Genomic DNA, 7,593 nt, shown 5'->3' with positions numbered 1-7,593 from the left:
TTTCCTCTATACAAACAAACGAAAATTAATAAATGATAGTAAAGCAGGAATTCCAAAGACGCGGCCAGCGTATTGTGACCGAAAAACAATTGGTGTCACAAGATGTCGAGAGATAACCAAGGTAGTGCAGGACATGGGCCAGCGAAAATGTCCTCAGGGTGGTTGGAGTTTGAGACCCCTGGTGTAAAAAGTGTGGCTACTAAAGTAGATAACTTCCATTACTAGTAATAACTGAATATAACAAACTGGGAAACTTCTACAATTTATAATATGCAATACATTTATTGATGAAAGTGCTTTAAGCGGCCCATTTCTTCGTCTTTCAGAAACATTCTAATGTAACAAAAACCCCTTACAACATTAAATTACATACATGAACTATTCATTTTACAGTATTCATTCCATTTATGCCGTTCTTCATTTGCGTAAACATCCATATAAGTCACTTCAGATAAACCCAAGCGACCTAACCTTGATGATGGTTAACAAACCTTCTGATAAACTGGTAACTAGTGAGTACGTATTAGTGCAGTTGTAATTTGTGGTAATGTTTATATTGGCAATGAGTGTCATCGAAAAGGAGAAAACCGCTGAGAACTTCCTCAAGCTTTGCACGTGCTAGAATAAATATAACTAAATTTAACTAAACAAATGTAATAGAAAATGTATAACTCTTGATCAACAGGACAGAAAAGTAAAGAGAAAAAAATCTTTTTTCTATTACCCACTCTCTAAGTATTATACAACCTGATCAACACTTAACAAGCTGTAACATCTAGGCTGTCATTATTACATTTACAACGGGTAATTAACGAATGACTAGGAAAGTTCAGATCAGGGTCAGCTAATGCATACAACATTGTTACAGAAGCTATTCAGCTTATTGTATATTCAAAGAAATTTAGGATTCTACTCGATTTTTCCGTGACTAACAGCTCTCTGCCCGTTGGATAGTTTTATAGTTTTGCCCTTCCTCTGGGTTTATCGTTGAAAATCATTCCAGATGATCAAAAGTGCAAATATAGGATATCTGCTTCCAGTACTACACGACTTCTTTGATCTATGCCTAATTATGCAAGTGATAAGTACAAAACGGACTTCATTCTTTTATGATTATATGACAAGAGAAATCGTTATTGATATAGCTGATACAGATGGAGTAAAGAAACGCATGTGATCAACAATGAGTATTCAGATATATAGGCAGAAAAAGAGACGTATATGCACACGCAATGTATATTTATCTTATTTCTGATGCACGTATGAATATTTAGAAGTATCGATTAAACTGTTTCCTCTTCTAGAGACTTGCACGTTTGACAACCTGGCGTTCCATTATGCAGTTAGTAAATGTACCTAAATGATCTTCACGGTATGATTATATATGGTGTTACAAATTTGCGAATAGACAAATTTTGTACTAGAGTTCATTTAAATCGATATATGAAATATTTTTTTTTTATCTTATCATAATTGTCAGTCCAACTGTTAGGAACAATAAGGCTTCCAACAGAAAACGATATTTTAGGGACAAAACTGTAATCTTAACAAATCTTGGTGAAAATAAATCCATATTTGTAATCTCTTGCTGCATGCACACTCATCCAAAACACCTGTTTACCACTCTTTTTCTTTGAACTGAAACAGTGTGGTTGCATAGTCTTTCCCTTCTGCTGCTTTCAATTAAGGTTGCTTTGCGCCTGTCGGCATGCAAGTCCGTTTAAAATCACTCTTAGTCTTCATTGCCTCCTTCCGCCTTCCAGCTGGTTGTTATGCCAAATCTATGCCCATTCGTCTATATTGCGTCGTCACTCCTTATCCTAACATCGAACAATGCAGTGGTTACATGCCCTGATCCAATAACTGAGCATCTTCGCTAACCAAGGTTCTGATATGATAACCCTATCTGCATAATTTATCATATCGGAACCTTGTCTAGCGTATATGATAGCAGTGAGTTTTAAATTTTCCTATCGGTCAGTTTGTTTTAATGTACTTGTTTACCAAAACATTACCAATGAAGATGACTCATGTTGACCGCATGATTTTTATGATCTTTATTTGGTTTTCGCGTCGCCGTTACTTCACGACACCAGCATGCTGATCCGGTTAGTCTTTTCAGGGCCCTAATTTTCGCCTAGAGAGGGCGTTCTTGGGTGAGAACGAAAGTCCTATTTGATGATTGTGTTGTGTTTGCCATATTTGTTTAAAGTGGGGTAGGGGCGGTACATGTACTGCTATGTTTTGCATGTGGGTGACATAAGGTGTGTAAGCTATAGATGTATATTTTCTTTCCTGGGTGCCATGTTATGTGTGCTATACTATGCGTGAATTGTAGATAAGTATGATTCACTTGGGTTCCAAGGTGGGGGATGGGTAGATTATTTCCCATGTATGGGGTTTGGGCATTGCACTTTTTTCTTCTTTTGGGTAGAGTATTTGGGATGGCAATTTCCTTTTGCTTTATTCCTAAGATAGACTTTAGACTCATCTTTTTACTTGGTGTTGTCTTTCCCGATGTCCATTCTGTTTTCGTTATTAGTTGTCATCTCCCATCTTCTTCCCTTGTGGGGTTCATTTTTGTCTCCCCAATAGCTTCGTTATTCTCTTCCCTGGTGGCCTCTAGACTTGTGATTTATCCGTATTGATCTTCGTTATTTATGTTCTTTGTCGCCTTGTTTGCCTCTTTTTCCAGCGTTATTGTTATCTGTGTTTCCTTCTCGTTACTGTTCATTTGTATTATTCATCTTATTAATTTTTAATAGGCTTTTCTTAATTTTCTTGATATTTTTCTTCTTGTAGTTATCCCTGAGTACCAAAAGTTGGGGGGTCATTATGTCTTATCTTTGTGTTTTTATTGTGTTTCCTTTTTTTGATAGCTAATTTAATTTTCATTATTTTCATTATTATTATTATTATTATTATTATTATTATATCCATTACCCTGTTCGCTTGATCTTCAGTATATCTCTTCGATATAGAGAATCTTGGAGGGTGGTGGTCTTAGTTATTATTAAGAACTATTTCTCAACGTGGCGGTACTAGTACTAGTCCCCTCTCGCTCGGGTCTGATTTATTTATACGTTTTCATCTTTATCGTTTTTTATTTCTGCATTGTGGCCATTTTGGGTCTATATTGACTGCTCGATGAACTATAATTAGGGTTATTATGTTTAAAGTGTGGGTTCTATTTGTTTATCTAATTTATATTCCCCCCGTTTCTTGACCTTCGTTCTGTCTCTTTGACATTGCGAATCTTAGGTTCATTAGGTTAAGTAAAAATGGGAGAGGTCTGTATTTTTGACATAGCGATTCTTACGGTTATTAAATTGGGGTGGGTCTATATATTGTTATTAAGAATTAGTTCTCATCTCGTGGCGGTACTAATATTACCAGTCCGGGGCCGGATCAGGTCAAATGTTGGGGGAAGTGGCAAAATTTCAAAAGGGTACTGATTTTCCTCCAAAAGACATCAAAGCCAAAGTCTTTCAATTTGTGGCAATGGAACGTGCGCGGACTAGAAGCCAACGCCGACTAAATAAATATTAAACTGCTAGCATCTACGAAACTGCCAGATATAAAATGTCTTCATGAAACAAACCCGAACGGCATTACAAGGGTCCGTAATATTATAGGATATGATACAAAATATCTAAAACATGGCTTCCTCACCGCTAAGAGCCATGCGACCTGGAAATTGAAGCAATTAAAATCCACACACAGAATCTCACTGTAGTCATCTTCACCATATATGAAAGAACTGATGTATACAATTCTACAATGGAAGACGTAACTAAAATAACAAATAATCTCGACGAATGTGTAATAATATGCGGGAATTTCAAAGCCCACAAAGAACTATAGAGAAGTATAAAGCTGACTAAAGAGGCATGACTATCGAAAAATGGCCTAAACATACAGCATGGTCATCATAAATAGCGCGGCTCCAACACCAGTATCGACCATATTACAGGTTAAACTCAGATACAGACCTGTCACTTTGTGCACCCAAAATAGCATAAATAAACGATTGCAAGTCGATGATACTGATACTAAGGGAGCGACCACTTTTCCATAAAAGTACAACACAAAGCCACCACCACTACCACCTCCTATCGATACGTCACTCCCGTCAAGGTGGGCTGCGAACAAGCAAACTGGAAACAGCTTAGGGGAAACAATCGGCATCAGACTAATATACAATCAGGACACCGACATCCTTAATGACAACCTAATCGAAACCCTAGTTATATTAGCAAAAGCTGCAATACCCCAAATAAAAGGGTCAATTGACAAACCATCCATGCTGTGGTTTAATAAAGAATGTCATGTAACGACTAAATATTTATATAAAAAATAAGCCCAAAGAACTAAAAATGCCGTTGACTTCACAACTGACAAAGAAGAAAACGCAGCTTAAACCATAATTCAAGTAGCAAACACAAAATCCCAGAGAGAGAGAGAGAGAGAGACAGACCACTGCTCAAAATTGTATTTCAACACTAACTCGACGGGGTGGGTATGGCAACGCAATAAATAAATGAGAGGAAAAACGAGTCGACTACCCCGAAGATACTTGGAAATAATAACAAAACTAAAGTAGTCCAATCAGTGTTGTATTAAGAGTAACTGGCGCCCGGGTCGACGATCAAGGCCAAAAGGAGATTCTGGCCCCTAAATAACTTTGGCGCATATGGTTTTGGCACTGCAAGATATCTGGCACCCGTCCCCCCCCATTTGTAAGCTACTGAATCTAGAACGAGTATCAACGATAAAATTAAATACGTCTTTAAAAGCCACAAAAAAAAATGAATAAGGCATTTACAATGGTATTTACTTGTCTGGGAACACTAGCAGTCCATTGAACCTACGATTTGTAAAAGCCGAATGGTCCAAGGCCTTAAACGGCAATGCCTTCTCCTACATTCCCTGAAGAAGTTATACTAGGCCACGAGATACAGAAAAATGTACCCAACAACCTCGTAATAGTGTTATGAAATAATTTTCGTCATAACTTAAGAAAAGGCGTCACTCCTAACGGTGCAGATGCGTCTACATCTTGGGGAAAATGGCGATGAGAGGTACGTAATCGCTGTAAGGAAAAACAGAGTCCTCTGATTCTCGATGAACGAATGTTATTTAAATAATTGATATATTTAGAGATACATCTATAAAACTTTATATTTTAAAATACATGAAATACATATAAAATTACACTTTTCCTTCGAGCTTACCAACTTCATACATTTGTATAATTTCTGCCTTTTAGAATACAATACAGCTAATTAGATCTCGACTAAATTCATGATAGCCAAAGAGTATACAATTCAATAGCTGTGATATAATGCAACAATCGTTTTGAATAAATGTATTTTCCTAAATTTAACATAGAATACTAATTTGGAATAGGTTACTGAAACATCATTCTTTTATTACTTCAAAAGTCTTTTATTTCCAAATTAAATCTAAACATGAAGTTTGTAGCGAATTCGTCATTTCCGATGGTATATACCATAAACACAAACGAATATAAATTCTTTGAAACGATTAAACATTCCATTACATTATAATATAAAATAGAAAGAACTCACAAAAATGTTACACAAATATCAAGACTAGATTGAAATTTGTCGTGAAAATGTCAACATTAAAAAGTCCTTATACTTTAAAGAAGTTTACGAACACAGACGATTCTTACTTGTAAGAAAAGAAAGAGTCCTCTAATTCTCGATAGAGGAATTGATTTTGCGCAAGCTTGCTCTGAATTTATACGCAGTACTTCTGTACGTCCATTTCGAATCAGAACAAGGCTCTCGTCCTTTCCCACGGGAAACGCGTGAATCATCTAGCGTGCTAATCCATTAGGAAATTAGAAATTTACCTGTTCAGCAGCTTCCCACCAAGTCTAAAATTTGCTGACCTTTGGATACTAGAGAAATGTATTTTATGGGGTTTTGCACTTGCTTGTAAAAGCAAAATCTTTATTAAAATAGTATACAGTAGTAGTACAGAAATAGATCAAATTAATCTCAATATATTTTAGTGGGAAATTACTTTCAATATAATTTAATGAAAAATTACTTTTAATACAATTTATAGAAAACTTCAATCTTAATACTTTTACTCAAAAATTCTGACCTAATATAGTAATTGACCTTAATAAGAAAATCTGGGACACAGACAAAATCCCGAAAAGTTCGAAAAATAAGAGACTTTCTTAGGTATGTTACTCAGTGAAGTGCAAATCGCGACCAACATCAAAGAACTCATAAAACGGTACAATCGAGATGTCAACTTGTTCCGCAACCTTGGAGGGGCTAACTTTTGGGCCATCTCCCTCCTCATGAAACTGTTAAGAGTCAAACTTAACTATCACATTTAGTTAAATGCTAGACGAAACTTCATTTTGGCCACAAACATCCAAAGTTCACCCTGAATCACTTGGGCCTTTATCCAACACAACAGTGCCATCTTCCGGCAACTCACCTCCCGCACCAAGTCCAGACATGTCAAATCGTAAACATGTGATGCATACAGAAATGGTCGTGTAGTTTCTCCTGTTTCCCAGTAAATAAACAGTTCACGGTGCGCACAAAGAGATCCCCGAAATGGGTGCTCTTTAAGGCACATTAATTAAGGGTAAAATCTTGTTAAGTGCTGGCTCTATCCCCCATGGTTAAACGACCGCACACGTTAATGATGCAAGCTCATTCAGGGAGCGATTCGCGCAGCCTTCCTACAATCCTTGGTATCCGACGAATAAAAAAAAAAGCACACCCAATATGATAACTCAGGCCAGATATAAACGTAAACAAATATGGCAATTCCATTTCTTTTAAAATTGAACTCGATGAAAAGTTGATCCCTTCCCACATCCTAATTCCGGGAAACGAAAAAGTTGACACCGAGGCGAAAAGCAACCTCAACGAACTCGTTCTCAAAAACTTTGCCTACAGCGTCACAGAAATAAATAACACCGTCCGCCCTTCTGATCAATAACGCAGCCATTTATATACTATCAGTACTACTAATCACCTGCTATAGATTAAATGCTAGTTATCCCGATATAATAAAATATGACGTCTAACCATGCTATCTTTAATTTGTTAAGAGTTAAGTCCCTTACGTTCACCATGAAACAATTGTCATTCGTAATATTTGCTCATTATCGTTACCATTTCAAAGGCAAGTGCAGAAACACGATGTGTTTAACTTTACAAATGTCGTTTTCAACAATGAATTTTTGGAAAATGACGATTTATTAGAGTATGTGTAAAACAACACGAAATAAATTGATAACTCTATTTTTGAAACACCTTGAAAAATCAGGAAATTATTTGATATAGTCTGGTGAAAATCATTAAATTGTTAAGATCATACTCTTAGGGATCATTTCTATAGTATGATGCGCCAGGTCGTCGGGTAAAACTGACGAGAGCGAAAACCATGAGGAGGAGATATAGCGTCCCCTTCTGAGCGTGAAGCGGGTAAGAACCAGTACACCCAGCCGGGGGTGTCAAGTTCTTACTATTGATGACCGTTCCTCTGCTCCCTAAGTGGAGAGTTGGAGGAAGGGGACGCATTCTGAGTGGT

General features: G+C 36.8%; 1 non-coding gene across 1 annotated transcript; it reads left to right on the top strand.

Moving 5' to 3' along the window:
• Positions 1 to 7,370: 7,370 nt before the first annotated feature.
• On the top strand, positions 7,371 to 7,593 carry LOC149786849 (small nucleolar RNA U3). Its single transcript, XR_016425313.1, has one exon. It is a non-coding gene; the product is annotated as a small nucleolar RNA U3 (small nucleolar RNA).

Source organism: Sinohyriopsis cumingii, chromosome 12 (genome assembly GCF_028554795.1).
Source record: "Sinohyriopsis cumingii isolate HCF-2022 chromosome 12, ASM2855479v2, whole genome shotgun sequence".
In the NCBI taxonomy this organism is placed as follows: Eukaryota; Metazoa; Mollusca; class Bivalvia; order Unionida; family Unionidae; genus Sinohyriopsis; species Sinohyriopsis cumingii.
The sequence above is the reverse complement of the archived record's forward strand: the minus strand, read 5'-3'. Positions and strand labels throughout refer to the sequence as shown.